This window comes from Ornithodoros turicata, chromosome 8 (assembly GCF_037126465.1).
Source record: "Ornithodoros turicata isolate Travis chromosome 8, ASM3712646v1, whole genome shotgun sequence".
NCBI classification, from domain to species: Eukaryota; Metazoa; Arthropoda; class Arachnida; order Ixodida; family Argasidae; genus Ornithodoros; species Ornithodoros turicata.
The window spans coordinates 14,625,774-14,645,529 of NC_088208.1; the positions used below are offsets into that span (position 1 = coordinate 14,625,774).

General features: G+C 45.7%; 1 protein-coding gene across 1 annotated transcript in view; it reads left to right on the forward strand.

Annotated features, from left to right (window-relative positions):
- LOC135365973 (phospholipid scramblase 1-like) overlaps positions 1–19,756 on the forward strand; it is a 45,717-nt gene that overhangs the window by 14,435 nt on the left and 11,526 nt on the right. The window lies entirely within an intron of this gene.

Genomic DNA, 19,756 nt, shown 5'->3' on the forward strand with positions numbered 1-19,756 from the left:
GGAAAACACAGGACGAACACAGGACGAGATGAACAGATAGACTCACGAACCAGCAATGAAGCTTTATTACACAAAGGGCAGGGGGGACAGGGTAAAAAGAAAAAAAGAGTACACTCCGCGCGTCTCAGCGTAGTTGAATATGAGGCACGTAATACAAACCTCTTAACGGTCGGTGGTATAGCATTGATAACTGCACAAGGGAACGTGTGTTCTTGCAAAGAATGGAAAGATATTCCAAAGCAGTACAGATTGCAAAAAGTACGATAAAAAGTAAAAATATTGGAAACAGTAACAGTACAATATATAAAAATATAAACATAAAAGCAAAACTCAGAAATGAATAAGGTAAGGAATAAAATGTGTTTGAGTCTGTCCCATGGAATTAGCCAAGATTAAAGAAGTTATCCGGGGCTAACAGGGCTAAGGAGAGTGACCAAGCCTTCTGGGAAGAAAATGCTAGGTTGGCTCACACATCCTTTTGTAGTTGCTATTAGAGAGGATTCTAGTAGAGTGCGGGACAGTCTGTCATTGCACGAGATTAAACAGTTCGTTCCGGGAAGGTCTGCCGAACAGCCAGAACAGCCCTCCAGATGTTTAAAAAGTTCAGAAGTACTTGATTTGTTTTTGACATTATTAGCATGTTCCCGAAGTCTATCGTTCAGACAACGGCAGGGATCGTAAAAGATCTAAGGCTATTCGTTTAGCAAGTTTGAGGTTGCCCTCAAAAGGCTTTAGTACCGAAGAGATAGCGGCAAGAGCTTTCTCATTAAAGTTTGACTGAGGTAAGATAAAGAATTTGGAGGATTTATCGGTCTCGAGCAGGACGGCGGAGTTTTTTGCTAAATCCCGCTTGATGTTCAGTTGCCAGGCGGTAGGTTTTAAGAGAGGCAACGAGGGAACGTTGAGTGCCGATTGTAACTTTTGCAAACATTGTTGTGTCAGGGAGACTCGGGTGTCACCGTTAGACGGGGCTGAGGAGACAATCTTATGGATGGAGGACGCTAAAGAACACGTGTGGGGCGAACACTAAGAGCAAATTTCGGCCCACGATTCAAGATCTTTTCAGTGCTAAGTTGAAGGGAAACACCATGAGGGTTCAAAAGCAAAGGTGTCATTTTTGAGGTGGCTCCCTGACAGGGTGCACGAACCTTTAGAGAGGAGCGGTAAGACGTCCGTAAGTCATACCAATGAATGCGAAAGTGTTTGGTGACATACCAGTTCCAAGTTTTAAAAGCCGAGGAGCCCATGAAGTCATTCCCGTACGATAAGGTCCACATCCTTGTGATCAGCCAGTGAATTTCAGCACGTTGGGCACTACAAACGTTCCTTATTGCTCGTAACAGTTTCCTTTTGGACGACCATTGTACGTTGCAAGAAAATACTTGACGGAAGAAGGCCGGATCTGCTGTCCTTTTCCTGAGAGCAAGGCTGTATAGGCACAGGTTGACGTCTAGCTGGGCCAGGGTGATGTCGAGACGACATAGTGCAAAGAAGGCTTGATCTTGAAGTGACATTGTTGACAAGGAAGACAGGAAGCATGGTGGGACATGGCTTGCCGTAGGAAATTGCTGGAAATTGCTATCCCAAAGCCGTAAAGTCAGGTGTAATCAATTTCGTCTTGGGTTCTGCTGTTAAAAAATCCTGTATCCATAAAGTCCCTACCGCTGTGTCCCAACAAATCAGCCGCCTCAAAGGAGCTGGCTTCCAGTCGAATGCAATATATACACACCTGCAAAATCTCCTGAACCCCCCCCCCCAAACCCCTAAACCCTGAACGCCCACTGAACCGCCGCGTGGTCCTACCGTTCTACCACGGTATTTCACATGCCTTAGGAAAATTTGCAGCCTCGCAAGGAATCAGAGTAGACTACTCCGTTCACAACAAGCTGTCCACCCTAACACCTTTCATGAAATGTGGTCAACACCAGCGATGCACCACAACCCACACAAAAAAGTTCGTAGACTGCAAAAAGTCGTGCATGTACCGTATACCCCTTCGGTGTGGGGGTTCCTACATTGGCCAGAGTGGCCGTTGTCTGAACGATAGACTTCGGGAACATGCTAATAATGTCAAAAACAAATCAAGTACTTCTGAACTTTTTAAACATCTGGAGGGCTCTTCTGGCTGTTTGGCAGACCTTCCCAGAACGAACTGTTTAGTCTCCTCCAATGACAGACTGTCCCGCACTCTACCAGAATCCTCTCTAATAGCAACTATAAAAGGATGTGTGAGACAATCTAGCATTTTCATCCCAGAAGGCTTGGTCACTCTCCTTAGCCCTGTTAGCCCCGGATAACTTCTTTAATCTTGGCTAATTCCATGGGACAGACTCAAACACATTTTATTCCGTACCTTATTCACTTCTGAGTTTTGCTTTTATGTTTATATTTTTATACATTGTACTGTTACTGTTACCAATATTTTTACTTTTTATCGTACTTTTTGCAATCTGTACTGCTTTGGAATATCTTTCCATTCTTTGCAAGAACACACGTTCCCTTGTGCAGTTATCGATGCTACCACCGACCGTTAAGAGGTTTGTATTACGCGCCTCATACTCACCTATACGCTGAGACGCGCGGAGTGAACTCTTTTTTTCTTTTTACCCTGTCCCCCCTGCCCTTTGTGTATTAAAGCTTCATTGCTGGTTCGTGAGTCTATCTGTTCATCTCGTCCTGTGTTCGTCTGTGTTTTCCCCTCGAACTCAAGGCAATGTTAATATCAATAATATTCGAGCCGGTTTCAATCGGTATCAATCGGTCCGACCGAGTACGTTTTTGCCTCTTGTCCTGTCCACATCGGTTGAGTGTAGACAGCGACTTGTCACATTTTCCTGACACGCAAGGTTTTAATTCCACGTGATACCAATATCATTTAAGCAGAGTTTAGTATACGACAGAGAGATTCTTTTCAAGATAGACTGCACTTGTACCAAAGCCATCATAGCACATTCCAACAAGAAATTCGCTGACAGTATTCGGATGTCCAATTCCGTGGGGAAAACACCATTGCGTTTTCCGTAGCCTTGACATATGAGTTAGCCCAGTTGTTGTAGGATATTTCTCTCAACAAAATATCAGAAATAATGGAATGGCGGGCAGGGTGATAGCTGATTCATAGTTGTCAGAGGAGATTTTGGGATCGCCTAGAAACGACATTTACGAGATCAACGTGGTTATATCTGCTGACAAACAAATAAGAGCTGGAAAGAGAGAGGCAAGGCAAAAAACAAAAACAAAAACTCTGAGTGATTCCAGCCCATTCAAATACAAAATTAAATAAAGCGAGCGGCAATCTTTATGGAGTCATACACTGCTATGAATGGGCCCTTCACTCTTGAAAATGAACTTCACCGCATAGCACGCTTTTAGCCAACCAGTATCTCGAATGATATCGCTTTGTGCCCTGATTTGTTGAACGGTAGGCGTACGCCTTTTCTGTGACACCTATGTGGTTCATAATTGTCACAAAAATGGCGTACGCCTCCCGTTTTCAGCAGATCAGAGCACATAAGAATATCATTCGAGATTATGGTTGGCTAGGAGCGTGCAATGCGGTGAAGTTCATTTCTAAGAGTGCTGAGCTGGGAGCTCGGCAATATTCGACCCATATGGTCTGCCAAAGTTATCAATATTCGGCCAATATGGGCTAGCAATATGGGACCAATATGAGGAGTGCAACCAGGCTACATACGGGATAAATATGGGCTGCCCATATTCTCAAGCCCATCTTGCCCATATTGCGCCAATATTACGAACGTTTCCACGATAACGCCAACGGCGAGCCCGTATAATAATTAAACTCCCGACTCTTCGGATGTATTCGACAAACTTCGACAACGTTATGTTGTCCTTGCTTGCGTTACGACACTTGTCTCAACGTACTCGTCACTGTGACAAATGGACAATACCCAGGTTTACGACTAACTACTGCCATCAGTCCCTGTCTTATACCCTTCCGTACGGTTTGAACAATTTTCATACCCAGAAGGTGTATATCATTGACCTGTCCCTTTCTTCCTTAAGATCGTTGTTTATTTATTAATTAACAAGGGTTATTAGTTAACAAGGTTGGTGATGAAATAATAATTGGTTCATGAGGCCTGTCATCTGGAGGAAGTCGAGCAAAGATCGAATGACGCACTATACTGACGGGAATAGCGGGGGTGTGCGTGTTCTAGAGCAGTCAGACGTGTTTTGAGGGTGTCGCGGGCAGTGCTGTAGGGTATATACAGTGCAGTAGTAGATGCGCTGTGTCTGCTTCCACCGTGCAGGCTGCACAGTCAGCAGTTCCGTTGGCCCATCTTGAATAGAAGGGACGAGCAGTAAATAAGTGTACCTTTCTAGAGCAAACTAAACTATCTATCATTATCTAGAACAAACTTAAAGTAGCATGGAAGTGAAAAAAGTGGGTTTTGTTTTTCGCTGCGACGTCTTCTGCAACGAATAAAATGAGCTCCTGCGAACGAACGATGAGCGCAGGTAACCTACAGAGCATGCGCAAGGCTCTGTTCCGCACACCTTTAAAAAACCCTCACCACATCCATAGAGCGCATCGGCGGAGCAGAAGACTGCGTGACGTATCACGGGCTCCGGCACGTGACGTCCAACGGCACAGCTCAAGCATGTATATACCATAGAGCTCTCATAATAACTAGAACCAAGCCACCGAAGCGGCGCTACTCAACATGGAAGCCGCCACGATCGATACGTTAGGCCTAGCATGTTATGAACGATGTCTCTTGCGAATTGAGTGCGCCCTTCTTTCATGTCGCAGCACAAGGTGTAAAGCGTACGAGTCTCGTTCCCTACGGAATAAGACACACTTCAAGCGTCCACGTGACAGCAGACAAAACAAACGCGCTTCACACACGGCATGGCACACGGAGCCCAACGGAAGCAAGCACGACTTTCGTCGGATTGGATACCATGCGGCGCCTCCTGGGCTTGGACATTGGGAGACGATCTTGCATCCGTGCAGCTTCTTTACTCTCCCCCATTACTCGCTCTCTCTCACACACAGCTTTTCTTCCAGCCTCTCTCCTTATGATTTGCATTGTATACACCGTTTTCCGTTGACGCAGCCATATTGAAAGCGCAGTGCCGTCTAGCCGAAGGAGCACACTGAAAACTGTTTACCGCACAAGTCAGAGAGAAGGAAAGCCGTATGCTTCCTCCCTGGTATCACTTTCCTGCTTGCTATAGTGTGCCGAGTGCAAAAGCGCTGGGTATGAGGCTAGCTGGAAAACGGTGTTAAGCGGGGCGTGAGCCGAGAAGAAAAAAACAAAGAAAAAAGAGGCAACAAGCAGTTCCTACATCAACTTGCTCCGACTTCTTGGGAAGGAGTGAAGAATGACTGTTTCAACAAGGAGGTCCCCGGAATGAGCTCCTTATCACCGTGTTGTGCTATGGCAATATAGGAGAGACCTCTCCTCATCCGCTGCAAGTGATGGTGTATCGGGTCTCCGCGCATTACAAGAACGTCTTCGTAACCGTTGCGGATGGAACCTTGAGAGTGAGGAGTGAATTTTTGAAGTCTACGAAGATAGAATTTAACTACATCTCTGCAGACGTCCTGTACCACTTCGTTCCTGCCCTTGCTCATATTAAGTATGCAGTGCAGCAACGGCACCATTTGCAAGCAGTCTACATTTTCAGGTTTGGCACTGATTTATTGGCACTGACTTTGAAGCAGGGGGGGGGGGGCGTGCCCTCCTTTTTGCAGCCGCTTCTTATTGCAGCCATAGGGCTGTGTTCCCTATGTAACAACCCTATCTCCTCGATGATGCTCTGCCGCAAAGCAGGAAATTTTGTTAAGCCGGCCCACACCTTATGACAGGCCGCCCCTGCTTTGAAGAGACACTGTTTTCTTCAACTCGTAGAAATATCTCTTGAATCTAAATATACAAACACTTCTCTTGAGCACGTGCTCTGCCTGTTCTCTCCCTGTCTTCCCAGGTCTCACGAACAGAACATTACCAGAAGATCAGGTAGGACAGAAAAGGTACAGGGAAATCCCATTTTGATTGTTGCTGACTTTGCGCCAAGCTACCCGGTCCGAATGATAGTGCAATACACTGTCTTTCATCTGTCCAATGCACCGTCGTACAGGCACAATGACACGCTTCTCCCGTCTTCTTTCGACGACGTTGGGCTGACTCCTCCGTCATATTGCCACGATGGCCACGCTCCTCAAGCGCCTAGAATCGCAAGCTTTCGATACGATGTGATGCCTAGAGTAACAAAATAAAAAAAAAAAACGTTAAGCAAGATAGTTTGCTGGTGCTGATTTTCAGCGTGGTTGCTGTGTGAACACCGGTCAGCATTGGTCAACGTCAACTGAGCTGGTAAACACTTAAAATATAAAGCACGTTGCATAATGTAAAAACCCCGAGACTAGGGAACACGAAGGGACAGACACAACACGAAGTCTAAAATCTCTCTTCTCTAGTCTCGGGGTTTTTACATTATGCATCATCTTCACCAGCTCGCTTGCTTCCTAGCCATTTTTTCATTGTCATAAAGCACGTGCCTTGTTGCTGCTACTGTTGTATTGGGCGCGCGAACTCAAACAGAGTGCACCACTGCACCTCATTTAGAGGCACCAGCATTTTTGCATGATTCTTCGTATTTGGATTGATTCTGGAGCCATGGGGTTTGCTTGGTAGGCACTTGCACGTGGTTTTGGGCTTGCTTGCCTGCTTGCTTGCTTCTTAGTGCATTTACTTTTTGTGGGGCTTTTTAACGTGGTGTTGCAGTGAGCGGTAGGGCTTGCACTCTTAAAAATGACCTTCACCGCATAGCCAACCACCATCTCGAATAACATCGTTATGCCCTGATCTGTTGGAAAAGGGGAGCCATACGCCTTTTTTGTGACACTTTTGCTGTTCGTAATTGTCACAGAAAAGGCGTACTTCTATTGAAAAATACTTCAGAAAATCTTACAAAAGAAATCTCTCAGACCGCTGAAGGAATTTCTATGAGGTTATGAGACTAAATCTTACAAAATTTCTCTCAGAGTTTCTTACAGGGATCCTGTAGGATTGCAAGGAGGCTTTCCTACAGGATTTCATACAGGCAGTGGCAATGCAGCTTTCTTACAGAGTTTCTTACAGGGTGGCCTGTGAGGCTTTCTCACAGGATTTCTTACAGGCCTCGAGGCCCGCAAGAGAGCCTGTGAGGAAGGGTAATGGGCCACCCTGCAAGAAACACCCTAAGAAAGCTGCACTGCAACATGAAAATTGAAGGAACTAGACTTATTTTCTGAGAAGTACTGAGAGTAAGTAAGTCGCATGCCGTCACTGTAAGGAATGCTGCAGAACATTTGTGGCCCAGCCAATAAATTCAGAAAGGCATGACCCAACGCATTGTAGACGTACTTGAAATGTCCAATACGACGGCCCCCAAAAATTATTGATGTGATTATGCCATGTTTATGTTTTGCACCTTGGGAACGCATAGGCTTTCTTGCGTCAAAGCAGCATCCAACTTTCTCGAAACGAGAATGGGTTACGACCACGAACTCGGATCCAATGAGTTAATTCCCGCTGCCTGCCGCTTCTTGAAGAAACAGCATTTCAAAAAGCACGGTTTCCAACATTTGTGGGCGTGAGAGATAGGCACAGAAATATGTAAGATACCGTTTGTCCAAAGCACAGTTGCTATAACCATCTCACTGCATTCTACCTTCCGATCCACAGAGTACCTGCGAACAGGGGTAAAGACGCATAAAGAATGGGAATGCATAGCACGGGCGATTATATACCACACGCACACGTGCTATATACCTCAAAAGCGACGAAAATCCCGAATGCCAGGCGATATTTGCTTGAGATGCGTAGCTGCGTCCATGCGCTTCCTCGTTTCAAAGCAGACTAACTAACTTGCTGGCACTTGGAATAAACGCCTCCACTAATGTACGATGGAATGTCATAGCAGGTTATATTAATAGTTTCAATAGGAACGACAAAGTGGAGCAACCATGACACTTCTACCAAAGAGGGATTATTCACAAACATACGAAATCGCGCGAACTACTTTCCAACACGGACGACATATCACTCTCTGCGGCCCTTCAGTTCTTGCTTCATGTTCATCCGACAGGGAAATGTCCTTCAAAATTTTTAGTACTGAAGAGAAGTTCGTGAGAAAGTCAGTCCTGTATGAATCACGATGTTTTCTCATAGAAATCACAAGGCCAGACCCTGAATTATCGCGCAGGATATTTTCTCATTGGTGCCTGTGAGGATATGTATACGAATCTGCATCCTCTGTAGGAAATTCTGAGAGACGAAGACGCTTCTGTAAGAAATTCTGAGAGAATGCTATGTTTCTATGAGATTTTCTGCAGTATTTTTCAATAGAGACGTTAATACATATTCCTCAGTAGCTCTTGGGACATTTCTGTATTGATCTGCAGAAGACAACTGTGACGATGCTTGTTTTCGGGGCTTAATTAACTTAATTAACTCCTAGAAGCCGTTATCCTATGACGTGATATTCGAAGGACAATTTTGTAGTTATTCGTATTCGATTCGTATCCGAAAATTTCAATATTCGCACCCTTCTAATTAAAAGTGAAGATTTAGTACACATGCACCACACAATTGCTCTGTACCTCCATTCTCATCAAACAAGTAGCTCAAGGCAAAAATCGGAAGCACAATCGTGAAAGAACTGATGTTCTGAGGCTGGAACAACATAGAAGGGACAAATACATACAAAGCCTCAATTTGCCTCAGAAATTAACGATGAAAGATGAAAGTCACTGAAAAGGTTAGCCAGCTGTAGGAGTCGAACCCACATCTTCTGGATTGCCGGTCCAGCGCTCTACCAATTTAGCTAAGCTAACATGCCTTCCCGCTGACTTTCAGGGTGCGTCATCTGGAGGGACAAACCAGCCACACTCTCTCACTCATATTCCTTTCACTCACTCATACACACATTCATACGACGGGATCGACGCAGGCGGCAACTGTTGAACATGAAATAAGTGATGTTCTGAGGCTAGAACAACATAGAAGGGACAAATACATACGAAGCCTCAATTTGCCTCAGAAATTAACGATGAAAGATGAAAGTCACTGAAAAGGTTAGCCAGCTGTAGGACTCGAACCAACATCTTCTGGATTGCCGGTCCAGGGCTGTACCAACTGAGCTAAGCTAACACGCTTTCCCAGTGACTTTCAGGGTGCGTCATCTGGAGGGACAAACCAGCCACTCTCTCTCTCTCATCCTCCTTTCACTCTTACATTTTTGCTCACTCATACACACATTCATACGACGGGATCGACGCAGGCGGCAACTGATGAACATGAAAGAACTGATGTTCTGAGGCTGGAACAACATAGAAGGGACAAATACATACGAAGCCTCAATTTGCCTCAGAAATTAACGATGAAAGATGAAAGTCACTGAAAAGGTTAGCCAGCTGTAGGACTCGAACCAACATCTTCTGGATTGCCGGTCCAGGGCTCTACCAACTGAGCTAAGCTAACACGCTTTCCCAGTGACTTTCAGGGTGCGTCATCTGGAGGGACAAACCAGCCACTCTCTCTCTCTCATCCTCCTTTCACTCTTACATTTTTGCTCACTCATACACACATTCATACGACGGGATCGACGCAGGCGGCAACTGTTGAACATGAAAGAACTGATGTTCTGAGGCTGGAACAACATAGAAGGGACAAATACATACGAAGCCTCAATTTGCCTCAGAAATTAACGATGAAAGATGAAAGTCACTGAAAAGGTTAGCCAGCTGTAGGACTCGAACCAACATCTTCTGGATTGCCGGTCCAGGGCTCTACCAACTGAGCTAAGCTAACACGCTTTCCCAGTGACTTTCAGGGTGCGTCATCTGGAGGGACAAACCAGCCACTCTCTCTCTCTCATCCTCCTTTCACTCTTACATTTTTGCTCACTCATACACACATTCATACGACGGGATCGACGCAGGCGGCAACTGTTGAACATGAAAGAACTGATGTTCTGAGGCTGGAACAACATAGAAGGGACAAATACATACGAAGCCTCAATTTGCCTCAGAAATTAACGATGAAAGATGAAAGTCACTGAAAAGGTTAGCCAGCTGTAGGACTCGAACCAACATCTTCTGGATTGCCGGTCCAGGGCTCTACCAACTGAGCTAAGCTAACACGCTTTCCCAGTGACTTTCAGGGTGCGTCATCTGGAGGGACAAACCAGCCACTCTCTCTCTCTCATCCTCCTTTCACTCTTACATTTTTGCTCACTCATACACACATTCATACGACGGGATCGACGCAGGCGGCAACTGTTGAACATGAAATAACTGATGTTCTGAGGCTAGAACAACATAGAAGGGACAAATACATACGAAGCCTCAATTTGCCTCAGAAATTAACGATGAAAGATGAAAGTCACTGAAAAGGTTAGCCAGCTGTAGGACTCGAACCAACATCTTCTGGATTGCCGGTCCAGGGCTCTACCAACTGAGCTAAGCTAACACGCTTTCCCAGTGACTTTCAGGGTGCGTCATCTGGAGGGACAAACCAGCCACTCTCTCTCTCTCATCCTCCTTTCACTCTTACATTTTTGCTCACTCATACACACATTCATACGACGGGATCGACGCAGGCGGCAACTGTTGAACATGAAAGAACTGATGTTCTGAGGCTGGAACAACATAGAAGGGACAAATACATACGAAGCCTCAATTTGCCTCAGAAATTAACGATGAAAGATGAAAGTCACTGAAAAGGTTAGCCAGCTGTAGGACTCGAACCAACATCTTCTGGATTGCCGGTCCAGGGCTGTACCAACTGAGCTAAGCTAACACGCTTTCCCAGTGACTTTCAGGGTGCGTCATCTGGAGGGACAAACCAGCCACTCTCTCTCTCTCATCCTCCTTTCACTCTTACATTTTTGCTCACTCATACACACATTCATACGACGGGATCGACGCAGGCGGCAACTGTTGAACATGAAAGAACTGATGTTCTGAGGCTGGAACAACATAGAAGGGACAAATACATACGAAGCCTCAATTTGCCTCAGAAATTAACGATGAAAGATGAAAGTCACTGAAAAGGTTAGCCAGCTGTAGGACTCGAACCAACATCTTCTGGATTGCCGGTCCAGGGCTGTACCAACTGAGCTAAGCTAACACGCTTTCCCAGTGACTTTCAGGGTGCGTCATCTGGAGGGACAAACCAGCCACTCTCTCTCTCTCTCATCCTCCTTTCACTCTTACATTTTTGCTCACTCATACACACATTCATACGACGGGATCGACGCAGGCGGCAACTGTTGAACATGAAAGAACTGATGTTCTGAGGCTGGAACAACATAGAAGGGACAAATACATACGAAGCCTCAATTTGCCTCAGAAATTAACGATGAAAGATGAAAGTCACTGAAAAGGTTAGCCAGCTGTAGGACTCGAACCAACATCTTCTGGATTGCCGGTCCAGGGCTGTACCAACTGAGCTAAGCTAACACGCTTTCCCAGTGACTTTCAGGGTGCGTCATCTGGAGGGACAAACCAGCCACTCTCTCTCTCTCATCCTCCTTTCACTCTTACATTTTTGCTCACTCATACACACATTCATACGACGGGATCGACGCAGGCGGCAACTGTTGAACATGAAATAACTGATGTTCTGAGGCTAGAACAACATAGAAGGGACAAATACATACGAAGCCTCAATTTGCCTCAGAAATTAACGATGAAAGATGAAAGTCACTGAAAAGGTTAGCCAGCTGTAGGACTCGAACCAACATCTTCTGGATTGCCGGTCCAGGGCTCTACCAACTGAGCTAAGCTAACACGCTTTCCCAGTGACTTTCAGGGTGCGTCATCTGGAGGGACAAACCAGCCACTCTCTCTCTCTCATCCTCCTTTCACTCTTACATTTTTGCTCACTCATACACACATTCATACGACGGGATCGACGCAGGCGGCAACTGTTGAACATGAAATAACTGATGTTCTGAGGCTAGAACAACATAGAAGGGACAAATACATACGTAGCCTCAATTTGCCTCAGAAATTAACGATGAAAGATGAAAGTCACTGAAAAGGTTAGCCAGCTGTAGGACTCGAACCAACATCTTCTGGATTGCCGGTCCAGGGCTCTACCAACTGAGCTAAGCTAACACGCTTTCCCAGTGACTTTCAGGGTGCGTCATCTGGAGGGACAAACCAGCCACTCTCTCTCTCTCATCCTCCTTTCACTCTTACATTTTTGCTCACTCATACACACATTCATACGACGGGATCGACGCAGGCGGCAACTGTTGAACATGAAATAACTGATGTTCTGAGGCTAGAACAACATAGAAGGGACAAATACATACGAAGCCTCAATTTGCCTCAGAAATTAACGATGAAAGATGAAAGTCACTGAAAAGGTTAGCCAGCTGTAGGACTCGAACCAACATCTTCTGGATTGCCGGTCCAGGGCTCTACCAACTGAGCTAAGCTAACACGCTTTCCCAGTGACTTTCAGGGTGCGTCATCTGGAGGGACAAACCAGCCACTCTCTCTCTCTCATCCTCCTTTCACTCTTACATTTTTGCTCACTCATACACACATTCATACGACGGGATCGACGCAGGCGGCAACTGTTGAACATGAAATAACTGATGTTCTGAGGCTAGAACAACATAGAAGGGACAAATACATACGAAGCCTCAATTTGCCTCAGAAATTAACGATGAAAGATGAAAGTCACTGAAAAGGTTAGCCAGCTGTAGGACTCGAACCAACATCTTCTGGATTGCCGGTCCAGGGCTCTACCAACTGAGCTAAGCTAACACGCTTTCCCAGTGACTTTCAGGGTGCGTCATCTGGAGGGACAAACCAGCCACTCTCTCTCTCTCATCCTCCTTTCACTCTTACATTTTTGCTCACTCATACACACATTCATACGACGGGATCGACGCAGGCGGCAACTGTTGAACATGAAATAACTGATGTTCTGAGGCTAGAACAACATAGAAGGGACAAATACATACGTAGCCTCAATTTGCCTCAGAAATTAACGATGAAAGATGAAAGTCACTGAAAAGGTTAGCCAGCTGTAGGACTCGAACCAACATCTTCTGGATTGCCGGTCCAGGGCTCTACCAACTGAGCTAAGCTAACACGCTTTCCCAGTGACTTTCAGGGTGCGTCATCTGGAGGGACAAACCAGCCACTCTCTCTCTCTCATCCTCCTTTCACTCTTACATTTTTGCTCACTCATACACACATTCATACGACGGGATCGACGCAGGCGGCAACTGTTGAACATGAAATAACTGATGTTCTGAGGCTAGAACAACATAGAAGGGACAAATACATACGAAGCCTCAATTTGCCTCAGAAATTAACGATGAAAGATGAAAGTCACTGAAAAGGTTAGCCAGCTGTAGGACTCGAACCAACATCTTCTGGATTGCCGGTCCAGGGCTCTACCAACTGAGCTAAGCTAACACGCTTTCCCAGTGACTTTCAGGGTGCGTCATCTGGAGGGACAAACCAGCCACTCTCTCTCTCTCATCCTCCTTTCACTCTTACATTTTTGCTCACTCATACACACATTCATACGACGGGATCGACGCAGGCGGCAACTGTTGAACATGAAATAACTGATGTTCTGAGGCTAGAACAACATAGAAGGGACAAATACATACGAAGCCTCAATTTGCCTCAGAAATTAACGATGAAAGATGAAAGTCACTGAAAAGGTTAGCCAGCTGTAGGACTCGAACCAACATCTTCTGGATTGCCGGTCCAGGGCTCTACCAACTGAGCTAAGCTAACACGCTTTCCCAGTGACTTTCAGGGTGCGTCATCTGGAGGGACAAACCAGCCACTCTCTCTCTCTCATCCTCCTTTCACTCTTACATTTTTGCTCACTCATACACACATTCATACGACGGGATCGACGCAGGCGGCAACTGTTGAACATGAAATAACTGATGTTCTGAGGCTAGAACAACATAGAAGGGACAAATACATACGAAGCCTCAATTTGCCTCAGAAATTAACGATGAAAGATGAAAGTCACTGAAAAGGTTAGCCAGCTGTAGGACTCGAACCAACATCTTCTGGATTGCCGGTCCAGGGCTCTACCAACTGAGCTAAGCTAACACGCTTTCCCAGTGACTTTCAGGGTGCGTCATCTGGAGGGACAAACCAGCCACTCTCTCTCTCTCATCCTCCTTTCACTCTTACATTTTTGCTCACTCATACACACATTCATACGACGGGATCGACGCAGGCGGCAACTGTTGAACATGAAATAACTGATGTTCTGAGGCTAGAACAACATAGAAGGGACAAATACATACGAAGCCTCAATTTGCCTCAGAAATTAACGATGAAAGATGAAAGTCACTGAAAAGGTTAGCCAGCTGTAGGACTCGAACCAACATCTTCTGGATTGCTGGTCCAGGGCTGTACCAACTGAGCTAAGCTAACACGCTTTCCCAGTGACTTTCAGGGTGCGTCATCTGGAGGGACAAACCAGCCACTCTCTCTCTCTCATCCTCCTTTCACTCTTACATTTTTGCTCACTCATACACACATTCATACGACGGGATCGACGCAGGCGGCAACTGTTGAACATGAAATAACTGATGTTCTGAGGCTAGAACAACATAGAAGGGACAAATACATACGAAGCCTCAATTTGCCTCAGAAATTAACGATGAAAGATGAAAGTCACTGAAAAGGTTAGCCAGCTGTAGGACTCGAACCAACATCTTCTGGATTGCCGGTCCAGGGCTCTACCAACTGAGCTAAGCTAACACGCTTTCCCAGTGACTTTCAGGGTGCGTCATCTGGAGGGACAAACCAGCCACTCTCTCTCTCTCATCCTCCTTTCACTCTTACATTTTTGCTCACTCATACACACATTCATACGACGGGATCGACGCAGGCGGCAACTGATGAACATGAAAGAACTGATGTTCTGAGGCTGGAACAACATAGAAGGGACAAATACATACATACATAACCTTTTCAGTGACATTCATCTTTCATCGTTAATTTCTGAGGCAAATTGAGGCTTTGTATCTATTTGTATGTAACTAGTAGTTTAACTACATGTAGTCAAACTACTGGCCATCACTGGAAATATCCTTCAAAATTTCTCTTAATACTGAAGAGAAGTTGGTGAGAAAGTCAGTCCCGTATGAATCACGCTGTTTTCTCATAGAAATCACAAGGCCAAACCCTGAATTATCCCACAGGATATTTTCTCATTGGTGTGCCTGTGAGGATATGTATACGAATCTGCATCCCCTATAGGAAATTCTGAGAGACGAAGACGCTTGTGTAAGAAATTCTGAGCGAATGCTATGTTTCTATGAAATTTTCTTAAGTATTTTTCAATAGGGCTCCCGTTTTTAATAAATCAGGCAGATAACGATATCATTCGAGATCATGGTTTGGTAGGAGCGTGCTATGCGGTGAAGTTCATTTCTAAGAGTGTGTTGTTGCATAGTGTGTGTGTAGACGCATTCTTGGGATACTGGCCAGTTCTCGTATAATATCCTGTACACATTTTTGTGTAACAAACAATTACAATGGGAACCATGTCACATTAGCTCAGCATGGCTGGAATTTTCTGACTTGATGCTGCAAAGCTGTTCTGTTTTTTTAGCACCCTGGGTTTCTCTGTATACAACACTATGCACTGACTGCACTTTTACCAACGAAGAGGCTCAGGTGGGGCGCAATCTAGACACTGGAGTGTTTTTCATTAAGTGCTGGTATGTATGGGTTCAACAATAACATTGAACATATTTTCTGTGTTTCTCTCATCATATGTGCGTCACCTCAAAAGAAGTAAATCAGACCACAAATCAGAAGCTTTGGAGAGAACAACAGACAACATGCCGTTATATCTGTGCCCAGCGGGCACGTCCGTGATGAAACTGCAGGGACAGAAGGTGATACACGGAGCGCTAGATCACCATGCTTACCCATTCACAACCATCACCCTGATTATAGAGGCACACTAACATGAGAAAGTTGGCGTAACCTTAAGTTAATGGTGCACCACCTTGCTTTGCGAAGCATAAAATGGGGCCTGACGAATCCTCCCGTCAGGACCACTGCTATACGAGCAGGGCCTGTCCACCTGCAGTTGACGATGTTTCCCCATCAGGAGTACCATCAGGATCACTAGCCCAAGTGGAAGGTATGCCAGCCCATTGAGTTGTTTTCTTGTCACAATTACTACATAACCTTCGTTTTGTCATCATTCTTAGGCATGGGTGAACAATGTTCCCTTCAACCCCACGTGACGCAAGCTGCAAGAGCTGCGGTGAAAGGTGAACAGCCCCCAGGCTTGCAACAAAAACTCTACAGATATCTACAGCGACGTCAGCAATCATGAACAATCCGTGAAGTGGTGCAGAGTCTGAAAGAACTTCGCTGCATTTGTTAAGGCCTGTGAAGAAGCTTTTGAGTACAACACTGACAGGTGTCCTACCGCCCAAGCGGCCAGGTCTAAGCTATTGGGAGATCTTAGATATGGTCAAATGAAGCATGTCAACTTTGTGTTCTCCATCAATTTATGCTGACTTATTCAATCCTTTACTTCAAGTTCAATCAAGTGCGCTTGTCCGAGTGTGTCTGTCAAGTGGATATACCATGTACAAGAGGCCACGCGCACTTTGCTGCCCCACTCAGCCTCTGAGAATTGATACCTTGAATTACTCACCACTTTTTAAGAAAGTGAAGAAATGCGCACAGCAATATGACAAATGTCCCACATGAATCAACCCTCTGTGCCTTTCCCATGCTGCCGTGTTGTGTCATTGTCCTACATTACTTGTGATTTGCTTGTGAAAGTTACATGTGATATATAGCTTGTATATTGAGAGGTATCGCCTGTGGTACAGGGTCGGCCACACGTAAGAGTATCGCGGGAGCGCATTACCTATAAGTACGCCAGCGCCGCGTAACGGATGCTCCTGGGTTTGAGACCGCGCCTTGCGAACGTTCGCCACCTCTCGGTTGGGTACGTCATTGCTCTCGTGACACTGGCGGGCGGGGAAACCCACCTGCTGTTGCTATTCAATCTCTGTTGGCGATGTTTTGATCAGTGCGTGGCGTGACGTAATCTTTGTCTTAGCGGAATCGAGAAGAAGTAAAAGATTAGGCAGGTAGTTAGGTGGGTCTCCCCGCCCGCCGGCGCCACGAGAGCAATGACGAACCCAACCGAGAGGTGGCAAACGTTCGCTAGGCGCGAGGCCTCAAACCCAGGAGCATCTGTTACGCGGCGCTGGCGTACTTGCAGGTCATGCACTCCCGCGATACTCTTAAGTGTGGCCGACCCTGTACCATGCCATACCAGTAATACATAGTGCACTCCCACGGATCGTAGTAGACCTTGTGTTGCAGGGACGGGTAGTGGACTAGATTCTCTGATAGCTTTCCTGTAATCCAAACTTGAGAAAGCCCCCCTTATGAGATAATAGGCACACCACAAAGGGTCTTGTACTGTGCATAGTTGAGTGCACATTGGTCGCGGATTCTGTGAACAGCAGGCTGCCACACAAGCAACCTGTCAGCGTTCGCACGAGTTGCCAGACGTGTAACTGTGGGTGATTTGTAATTAAACTTCTTACCAGTGCACTTTTAGGTGAATTTTCCGGTGTTTTGTGTTTCATTGCTCTATTCGGTGGGCTACTTCCATGGTCAAGCAGGCGACCCATCGCCCTTGGGACAACTGTTCAATGTCGCCATGGAAACAAAGGAAAACGAAGCGCGCAAGGGGGAAAGGGAGAAAGGGAAGCAAACGGAAGTACGGGAACGACGGGTTCTCCGCACAACGGATGGATGACGCTGGCGGTCAAAAGTTGGCAGATATCAAGACGAAGTGCCTCATGGGACTATAGCGACCTTTTTACATATACATGCCATTTTCACCGCTTTCGGTTTGGTGCCAAAAAGACAGTTCCACGGCAAACACGCTCTGCGCCAACCACTGGATTTTTTTTATTTCTTTTTATTACCACACAATTTTCATACATGACATTGTGATAGGACCGCGAGGTGAACCCTGTTATGCGGTCCTATTTTATATACAAGGTATACAGGGACTGACACAAACCTCATCATCGCCAAAAACTTGCACAATACCAAAAATAGAAAGAAGAGTCATCATCATGTTCCCCCAACAAAGACATCATCGTCCTCATAAAGATAAATTACACAATACCAAGTAGAAGAGAAGAAAAAGTCATAATTCATGAAAGCATGCGTTTAAACATTCCGAGGCTACCTGCCCCTCTAATTTCTGCTGATAGCTCATTCCAGTACGTTGCTGCAGCATACCAAACTTGCACAATACCAAAAATAGAAAGAAAAAAGCAGAGTCATCATCATGTTCCCCCAACAAAGACATCATCGTCCTCATAAAGATAAATTACACAATACCAAGCAGAAGAGAAGAAAAAGTCATAATTCATGAAAGCATGCGTTTAAACATTCCGAGGCTACCTACCCCTCTAATTTCTGCTGATAGCTCATTCCAGTACGTTGCTGCAGCATATCGAAAGGAAAAAAGACCGTACGTGGTTGCGGTAATTGAACACAGAAATCATTATTCCTTAAGGAGTACATCCCAGCAAAGAAAGTTATTGATATCAGTGAAGAATGAACCATATTATGCAATAGTTTATACATAAGAATAAGAGACTTGTATCGGACTAGCGTGAAAATATCTTTAGCACCAAGAGTTAAAAAGGCCAAAGTAGCCGAATCAGTAGGTGAAAGACCCAGCAATACCCGTAGTGCCTTCTTTTTTTTTTTTTTTTGCAAAAGATATATGGGCATAAGATTTGACCTATATGTGTTGCCATATACTTCCAAGCAATGCGATATATGACTGTGGATGAAAGCAAAATAAAAATGCAATAACACACTCACAGGAACAAGATGCTTTAATGGTGATAAAGCAAATATGCCACGCGAGATTTTCTTCCTGACATGTGCGATGTGAGGCAGATAGGTCAGATTAGAATCAAGGTACATGCCCAAAAACTTTACTTCCTCTGCCTGCTTCTACTTCTCACCACAACAGATGATTTCAAGGTTATGATGAGTAATTGCCCTCTGCCGGGGATAGATCAACACTGCGCCTATTGATGCGGCCATCGCTTCTGATTTGAGGAGAGGGAGCGTAGTATACGCCTTTCTGTGGCAATTAATATTGCCACAAAAAGACGTACGCCTCTCGTTTTCAACAAATCAGGAAAGAGAATGATATAATTCTACCTGGCGGCTGGTTCCGAGCATCCTCATGGCGATTTCGGGTGATGCACCTGGTAATCCGAGCGAGAGCGCCCAGGTCCAGTGCACGCTCTACACGGGAGTCGCTCTGGGGCAGTCATCACGTGAATTTGTCGGACGCTCTACTGCTCTTCTACGAGGGTCGCTGCGCTCGCTACGCATTGTGCGTTCGTCGTGTTCGTTAACTTCCGGCAGCGTCGTTGGCGTCGTAGCGCACTTTCGCCTGATCACAAGCATAGCTTGCGAGAAGCAGGTCGCATCTTCCTCTTTGTCATTCGCATTATCGGTGTCAATTGACTTTCATCGCTACTACTTTCGTAAAGATCCATGCCGTCAATGGTGAACGCAACAAAGAAACAGATGACAGGCCATGTGACTGGCAGACAGCCGCAGGAGCAATACGTAGCAGAAGACACTCGCGAGGCGGCGCATATATGCGCATGCTCGCCGTTGAGGGCGGTTTTGGCTCGGCCTCTTGCA